This window comes from Erythrolamprus reginae, chromosome 3 (assembly GCF_031021105.1).
Source record: "Erythrolamprus reginae isolate rEryReg1 chromosome 3, rEryReg1.hap1, whole genome shotgun sequence".
In the NCBI taxonomy this organism is placed as follows: domain Eukaryota; kingdom Metazoa; phylum Chordata; class Lepidosauria; order Squamata; family Dipsadidae; genus Erythrolamprus; species Erythrolamprus reginae.
This window is the reverse complement of record NC_091952.1, coordinates 143,287,364-143,297,011: the sequence shown is the minus strand read 5'-3', so window position 1 is coordinate 143,297,011 and position 9,648 is coordinate 143,287,364.

Genomic DNA, 9,648 nt, shown 5'->3' with positions numbered 1-9,648 from the left:
TGTGGACTGTCCACATGAACAGAGGAGGGGGTGAAAAGGGCATGGGATCGTCTAGATGCCCACAGCATGAACGGACCTCTCTTTCTCTCTGCAAACAGGGAGGGATCATTAGCCCTCCAACTCTTTTCCCCCTCCTCGCCCACTTTGTGGCCTGTCCACATGAACAGAGGAGGGGGTGAAAAGGGCATGGGATCATCTAGAGGACTGTCCACATGAACAGAGGACGGGATGAAAAGTGCATGGGATCGTCTAGATGCCCACAGCATGAACGGACCTCTCTCTCTCTCTGCAAACAGGAGGGATCATTAACCCTCCAACTCTTTCCCCCACACACACTTTGTGGCCTGTCCACATGAACAGAGGAGGGGGTGAAAAGTGCATGAGATCGTCTAGATGCCCACTGCATGAACGGACCTCTCTCTCTTTCTGCAAACAGGGAGGGATCATTAGCCCTGCAACTCTTTCCCCCCCACACACACACACTTTGTGGACTGTCCACATGAACACAGGAGGGGTGAAAATGGCATGGGATCGTCTAGATGCCCACAGTATGAACGGACCTCTCTCTCTCTCTGCAAACAGGGAGGGATCATTAGCCCTCCAACTCTTTCCCCCCCCACACACACACATTTTGTGGCCTGTCCACATGAACAGAGGAGGGGGTGAAAAGGGCATGGGATCGTCTAGAGGCCCACAGCATGAATGGACCTCTCTCTCTCTCTGCAAACAGGGAGGGATCATTAGCCCTCCAACTCTTCCCCCCCCACATACATTTTGTTGCCTGTCCACATGAACAGAGGAGGGGGTGAAAAGGGCATGAGATCGTCCAGATGCCCACAGCATGAATGAACCTCTCAATTCTCTCTCTCTGCAAATAGGGAGGGATCATTAACCCTCCAACTCTTCACACACACACACACACACACACACACACACACTCACTCTTTATGGACTTTCCACATGAACAGAGGAGCGAGTGAAAAGAGCATGGGATCGTCTGGATGCCCACAGCATGAATGGACCTCTCTCTCTCTGCAAACAGGGAGGAATCATTAACCCTCCATCTATTCCCACACACACACACACTTTGTGGATTGTCCACATGACACAGAGGAGGGGGTGAAAAGGGCATGGGATCGTCTAGATGCCCACAACATGAACGGACCTCTCTTTCTCTCTGCAAACAGGGAGGGATCATTAGCCCTCCAACTCTTTTCCCCCTCCTCGCCCACTTTGTGGCCTGTCCACATGAACAGAGGAGGGGTGAAAAGGGCATTGGATCGTCTAGAGGCCCACAGCATGAATGGACCTCTCTCTCTCTCTGCAAACAGGGATGGATCATTAAGCCTCCAACTCTTTCCCCCACATACACACACTTTGTGGACTGTCCACATGACACAGAGGAGGGGGTGAAAAGGGCATGGGATCGTCTAGGGGCCCACAGCATAAATGGACCTCTCTCTCTCTCTGCAAACAGGGAGGGATCATTAACCCTCCAACTCTTTCCCCCACACACACTTTGTGGCCTGTCCACATGAACAGAGGAGGGGGTGAAAAGGGCATGGGATCGTCTAGATGCCCACAGCATGAATGAACCTCTCTCTCTCTCTCTGCAAACAGGGATGGATCATTAACCCTCCAACTCTTGCCCCCACATACACACACTTTGTGGACTGTCCACATGAACAGAGGAGGGGATGAAAAGTGCATGGGATCGTCTAGACGCCCACAGCATGAACGGACCTCTCTCTCTCTCTGCAAACAGGGCGGGATAATTAACCCTCCAACTGTTTCCCCCACACACACTTTGTGGTCTGTCCACATGAACAGAGGAGGGGGTGAAAAGGGCATGGGATCGTCTAGATGCCCACAGCATGAATGAACACCTCTCTCTCTCTCTATCTCTATGCAAACAGGGAGGGATCATTAACCCTCCAACTCTTCCCCCAAACACACACACTTTGTGGCCTGTCCACATGAACAGAGGAGGGGGTGAAAAGGGCATGGGATCGTCTAGATGCCCACTGCATGAACGGACCTCTCTCTCTCTCTGCAAACAGGGAGGGATCATTAAGCCTCCAACACTTTCCCCCACATACACACACTTTGTGGACTGTCCACATGACACAGAGGATGGGGTGAAAAGGGCATGGGATCGTCTAGGGGCCCACAGCATGAATGGACCTCTCTCTCTCTCTCTCTGCAAACAGGGAGGGATCATTAACCCTCCAACTCTTTCCCCCACACACACTTTGTGGCCTGTCCACATGAACAGAGGAGGGGGTGAAAAGGGCATGGGATCATCTAGATGCCCACAGCATGAATGAACCTCTCTCTCTCTCTCTGTAAACAGGGAGGGATCATTAACCCTCCAACTCTTGCCCCCACATACACACACTTTGTGGACTGTCCACATGAACAGAGGAGGGGATGAAAAGTGCATGGGATCGTCTAGATGCCCACAGCATGAACGGACCTCTCTCTCTCTCTGCAAACAGGAGGGATCATTAACCCTCCAACTCTTTCCCCCACACACACTTTGTGGCCTGTCCACATGAACAGGGGAGGGGGTGAAAGGGGCATGGGATCGTCTAGATGCCCACAGCATGAATGAACCTCTCTCTCTCTCTCTGCAAACAGGGAGGGATCATTAACCCTCCAACTCTTCCCCCAAACACACACACTTTGTGGACTGTCCACATGAACAGAGGAGGGGGTGAAAAGGGCACGGGATCGTCTAGATGCCCACTGCATGAACGGACCTCTCTCTCTCTCTGCAAACAGGGAGGGATCATTAGCCCTCCAACTCTTCCCCCCACATACACACACTTTGTGGACTGTCCACATGAACAGAGGAGGGATGAAAAGGGCATGGGATAGTCTAGATGCCCACAGCATGAATGGACCTCTCTCTCTCTCTCTCTCTGCAAACAGGGAGGGATCATTAACCCTCCAACTCTTGCCCCCACATACACACACTTTGTGGACTGTCCACATGAACAGAGGAGGGGGTGAAAAGGGCATGGGATCATCTAGAGGCCCACAGCATGAATGGACCTCTCTCTCTCTCTCTCTCTGCAAACAGGGAGGAATCATTAACCCTCCATCTATTCCCACACACACACACACTTTGTGGATTGTCCACATGACACAGAGGAGGGGGTGAAAAGGGCATGGGATCGTCTAGATGCCCACAGCATGAACGGACCTCTCTTTCTCTCTGCAAACAGGGAGGGATCATTAGCCCTCCAACTCTTTTCCCCCTCCTCGCCCACTTTGTGGCCTGTCCACATGAACAGAGGAGGGGGTGAAAAGGGCATTGGATCGTCTAGAGGCCCACAGCATGAATGGACCTCTCTCTCTCTCTGCAAACAGGGATGGATCATTAAGCCTCCAACTCTTTCCCCCACATACACACACTTTGTGGACTGTCCACATGACACAGAGGAGGGGGTGAAAAGGGCATGGGATCGTCTAGATGCCCACAGCATGAACGGACCTCTCTCTCTCTCTGCAAACAGGGCGGGATCATTAACCCTCCAACTGTTTCCCCCACACACACTTTGTGGTCTGTCCACATGAACAGAGGAGGGGGTGAAAAGGGCATGGGATCGTCTAGATGCCCACAGCATGAATGAACACCTCTCTCTCTCTCTATCTCTATGCAAACAGGGAGGGATCATTAACCCTCCAACTCTTCCCCCAAACACACACACTTTGTGGCCTGTCCACATGAACAGAGGAGGGGGTGAAAAGGGCATGGGATCGTCTAGATGCCCACTGCATGAACGGACCTCTCTCTCTCTCTGCAAACAGGGAGGGATCATTAAGCCTCCAACACTTTCCCCCACATACACACACTTTGTGGACTGTCCACATGACACAGAGGATGGGGTGAAAAGGGCATGGGATCGTCTAGGGGCCCACATCATGAATGGACCTCTCTCTCTCTCTCTCTGCAAACAGGGAGGGATCATTAACCCTCCAACTCTTTCCCCCACACACACTTTGTGGCCTGTCCACATGAACAGAGGAGGGGGTGAAAAGGGCATGGGATCATCTAGATGCCCACAGCATGAATGAACCTCTCTCTCTCTCTCTGTAAACAGGGAGGGATCATTAACCCTCCAACTCTTGCCCCCACATACACACACTTTGTGGACTGTCCACATGAACAGAGGAGGGGATGAAAAGTGCATGGGATCGTCTAGATGCCCACAGCATGAACGGACCTCTCTCTCTCTCTGCAAACAGGAGGGATCATTAACCCTCCAACTCTTTCCCCCACACACACTTTGTGGCCTGTCCACATGAACAGGGGAGGGGGTGAAAGGGGCATGGGATCGTCTAGATGCCCACAGCATGAATGAACCTCTCTCTCTCTCTCTGCAAACAGGGAGGGATCATTAACCCTCCAACTCTTCCCCCAAACACACACACTTTGTGGACTGTCCACATGAACAGAGGAGGGGGTGAAAAGGGCACGGGATCGTCTAGATGCCCACTGCATGAACGGACCTCTCTCTCTCTCTGCAAACAGGGAGGGATCATTAGCCCTCCAACTCTTCCCCCCACATACACACACTTTGTGGACTGTCCACATGAACAGAGGAGGGATGAAAAGGGCATGGGATAGTCTAGATGCCCACAGCATGAATGGACCTCTCTCTCTCTCTCTCTCTGCAAACAGGGAGGGATCATTAACCCTCCAACTCTTGCCCCCACATACACACACTTTGTGGACTGTCCACATGAACAGAGGAGGGGGTGAAAAGGGCATGGGATCATCTAGAGGCCCACAGCATGAATGGACCTCTCTCTCTCTCTCTCTCTGCAAACAGGGAGGAATCATTAACCCTCCATCTATTCCCACACACACACACACTTTGTGGATTGTCCACATGACACAGAGGAGGGGGTGAAAAGGGCATGGGATCGTCTAGATGCCCACAGCATGAACGGACCTCTCTTTCTCTCTGCAAACAGGGAGGGATCATTAGCCCTCCAACTCTTTTCCCCCTCTTCGCCCACTTTGTGGCCTGTCCACATGAACAGAGGAGGGGGTGAAAAGGGCATTGGATCGTCTAGAGGCCCACAGCATGAATGGACCTCTCTCTCTCTCTGCAAACAGGGATGGATCATTAAGCCTCCAACTCTTTCCCCCACATACACACACTTTGTGGACTGTCCACATGACACAGAGGAGGGGGTGAAAAGGGCATGGGATCGTCTAGGGGCCCACAGCATAAATGGACCTCTCTCTCTCTCTGCAAACAGGGAGGGATCATTAACCCTCCAACTCTTTCCCCCACACACACTTTGTGGCCTGTCCACATGAACAGAGGAGGGGGTGAAAAGGGCATGGGATCGTCTAGATGCCCACAGCATGAATGAACCTCTCTCTCTCTCTCTGCAAACAGGGATGGATCATTAACCCTCCAACTCTTGCCCCCACATACACACACTTTGTGGACTGTCCACATGAACAGAGGAGGGGATGAAAAGTGCATGGGATCGTCTAGACGCCCACAGCATGAACGGACCTCTCTCTCTCTCTGCAAACAGGGCGGGATCATTAACCCTCCAACTGTTTCCCCCACACACACTTTGTGGTCTGTCCACATGAACAGAGGAGGGGGTGAAAAGGGCATGGGATCATCTAGATGCCCACTGCATGAACGGACCTCTCTCTCTCTCTGCAAACAGGGAGGGATCATTAAGCCTCCAACACTTTCCCCCACATACACACACTTTGTGGACTGTCCACATGACACAGAGGATGGGGTGAAAAGGGCATGGGATCGTCTAGGGGCCCACAGCATGAATGGACCTCTCTCTCTCTCTCTCTGCAAACAGGGAGGGATCATTAACCCTCCAACTCTTTCCCCCACACACACTTTGTGGCCTGTCCACATGAACAGAGGAGGGGGTGAAAAGGGCATGGGATCATCTAGATGCCCACAGCATGAATGAACCTCTCTCTCTCTCTCTGCAAACAGGGAGGGATCATTAACCCTCCAACTCTTGCCCCCACATACACACACTTTGTGGACTGTCCACATGAACAGAGGAGGGGATGAAAAGTGCATGGGATCGTCTAGATGCCCACAGCATGAACGGACCTCTCTCTCTCTCTGCAAACAGGAGGGATCATTAACCCTCCAACTCTTTCCCCCACACACACTTTGTGGCCTGTCCACATGAACAGGGGAGGGGGTGAAAGGGGCATGGGATCGTCTAGATGCCCACAGCATGAATGAACCTCTCTCTCTCTCTCTGCAAACAGGGAGGGATCATTAGCCCTCCAACTCTTTCCCCCCCACATACATTTTGTTGCCTGTCCACATGAACAGAGGAGGGGGTGAAAAGGGCATGAGATCGTCCAGATGCCCACAGCATGAATGAACCTCTCAATTCCCTCTCTCTGCAAATAGGGAGGGATCATTAACCCTCCAACTCTTCACACACACACACACACACACACACACACACACACACACTCTTTATGGACTTTCCACATGAACAGAGGAGGGGGTGAAAAGGGCATGGGATCGTCTAGATGCCCACTGCATGAACGGACCTCTCTCTCTCTCTGCAAACAGGGAGGGATCATTAAGCCTCCAACACTTTCCCCCACATACACACACTTTGTGGACTGTCCACATGACACAGAGGATGGGGTGAAAAGGGCATGGGATCGTCTAGGGGCCCACAGCATGAATGGACCTCTCTCTCTCTCTCTCTGCAAACAGGGAGGGATCATTAACCCTCCAACTCTTTCCCCCACACACACTTTGTGGCCTGTCCACATGAACAGAGGAGGGGGTGAAAAGGGCATGGGATCATCTAGATGCCCACAGCATGAATGAACCTCTCTCTCTCTCTCTGTAAACAGGGAGGGATCATTAACCCTCCAACTCTTGCCCCCACATACACACACTTTGTGGACTGTCCACATGAACAGAGGAGGGGATGAAAAGTGCATGGGATCGTCTAGATGCCCACAGCATGAATGAACCTCTCTCTCTCTCTCTGCAAACAGGGAGGGATCATTAACCCTCCAACTCTTCCCCCAAACACACACACTTTGTGGACTGTCCACATGAACAGAGGAGGGGGTGAAAAGGGCACGGGATCGTCTAGATGCCCACTGCATGAACGGACCTCTCTCTCTCTCTGCAAACAGGGAGGGATCATTAGCCCTCCAACTCTTCCCCCCACATACACACACTTTGTGGACTGTCCACATGAACAGAGGAGGGATGAAAAGGGCATGGGATAGTCTAGATGCCCACAGCATGAATGGACCTCTCTCTCTCTCTCTCTCTGCAAACAGGGAGGGATCATTAACCCTCCAACTCTTGCCCCCACATACACACACTTTGTGGACTGTCCACATGAACAGAGGAGGGGGTGAAAAGGGCATGGGATCATCTAGAGGCCCACAGCATGAATGGACCTCTCTCTCTCTCTCTCTCTGCAAACAGGGAGGAATCATTAACCCTCCATCTATTCCCACACACACACACACTTTGTGGATTGTCCACATGACACAGAGGAGGGGGTGAAAAGGGCATGGGATCGTCTAGATGCCCACAGCATGAACGGACCTCTCTTTCTCTCTGCAAACAGGGAGGGATCATTAGCCCTCCAACTCTTTTCCCCCTCCTCGCCCACTTTGTGGCCTGTCCACATGAACAGAGGAGGGGGTGAAAAGGGCATTGGATCGTCTAGAGGCCCACAGCATGAATGGACCTCTCTCTCTCTCTGCAAACAGGGATGGATCATTAAGCCTCCAACTCTTTCCCCCACATACACACACTTTGTGGACTGTCCACATGACACAGAGGAGGGGGTGAAAAGGGCATGGGATCGTCTAGATGCCCACAGCATGAACGGACCTCTCTCTCTCTCTGCAAACAGGGCGGGATCATTAACCCTCCAACTGTTTCCCCCACACACACTTTGTGGTCTGTCCACATGAACAGAGGAGGGGGTGAAAAGGGCATGGGATCGTCTAGATGCCCACAGCATGAATGAACACCTCTCTCTCTCTCTATCTCTATGCAAACAGGGAGGGATCATTAACCCTCCAACTCTTCCCCCAAACACACACACTTTGTGGCCTGTCCACATGAACAGAGGAGGGGGTGAAAAGGGCATGGGATCGTCTAGATGCCCACTGCATGAACGGACCTCTCTCTCTCTCTGCAAACAGGGAGGGATCATTAAGCCTCCAACACTTTCCCCCACATACACACACTTTGTGGACTGTCCACATGACACAGAGGATGGGGTGAAAAGGGCATGGGATCGTCTAGGGGCCCACAGCATGAATGGACCTCTCTCTCTCTCTCTCTGCAAACAGGGAGGGATCATTAACCCTCCAACTCTTTCCCCCACACACACTTTGTGGCCTGTCCACATGAACAGAGGAGGGGGTGAAAAGGGCATGGGATCATCTAGATGCCCACAGCATGAATGAACCTCTCTCTCTCTCTCTGTAAACAGGGAGGGATCATTAACCCTCCAACTCTTGCCCCCACATACACACACTTTGTGGACTGTCCACATGAACAGAGGAGGGGATGAAAAGTGCATGGGATCGTCTAGATGCCCACAGCATGAACGGACCTCTCTCTCTCTCTGCAAACAGGAGGGATCATTAACCCTCCAACTCTTTCCCCCACACACACTTTGTGGCCTGTCCACATGAACAGGGGAGGGGGTGAAAGGGGCATGGGATCGTCTAGATGCCCACAGCATGAATGAACCTCTCTCTCTCTCTCTGCAAACAGGGAGGGATCATTAACCCTCCAACTCTTCCCCCAAACACACACACTTTGTGGACTGTCCACATGAACAGAGGAGGGGGTGAAAAGGGCACGGGATCGTCTAGATGCCCACTGCATGAACGGACCTCTCTCTCTCTCTGCAAACAGGGAGGGATCATTAGCCCTCCAACTCTTCCCCCCACATACACACACTTTGTGGACTGTCCACATGAACAGAGGAGGGATGAAAAGGGCATGGGATAGTCTAGATGCCCACAGCATGAATGGACCTCTCTCTCTCTCTCTCTCTCTGCAAACAGGGAGGGATCATTAACCCTCCAACTCTTGCCCCCACATACACACACTTTGTGGACTGTCCACATGAACAGAGGAGGGGGTGAAAAGGGCATGGGATCATCTAGAGGCCCACAGCATGAATGGACCTCTCTCTCTCTCTCTCTCTGCAAACAGGGAGGAATCATTAACCCTCCATCTATTCCCACACACACACACACTTTGTGGATTGTCCACATGACACAGAGGAGGGGGTGAAAAGGGCATGGGATCGTCTAGATGCCCACAGCATGAACGGACCTCTCTTTCTCTCTGCAAACAGGGAGGGATCATTAGCCCTCCAACTCTTTTCCCCCTCCTCGCCCACTTTGTGGCCTGTCCACATGAACAGAGGAGGGGGTGAAAAGGGCATTGGATCGTCTAGAGGCCCACAGCATGAATGGACCTCTCTCTCTCTCTGCAAACAGGGATGGATCATTAAGCCTCCAACTCTTTCCCCCACATACACACACTTTGTGGACTGTCCACATGACACAGAGGAGGGGGTGAAAAGGGCATGGGATCGTCTAGGGGCCCACAG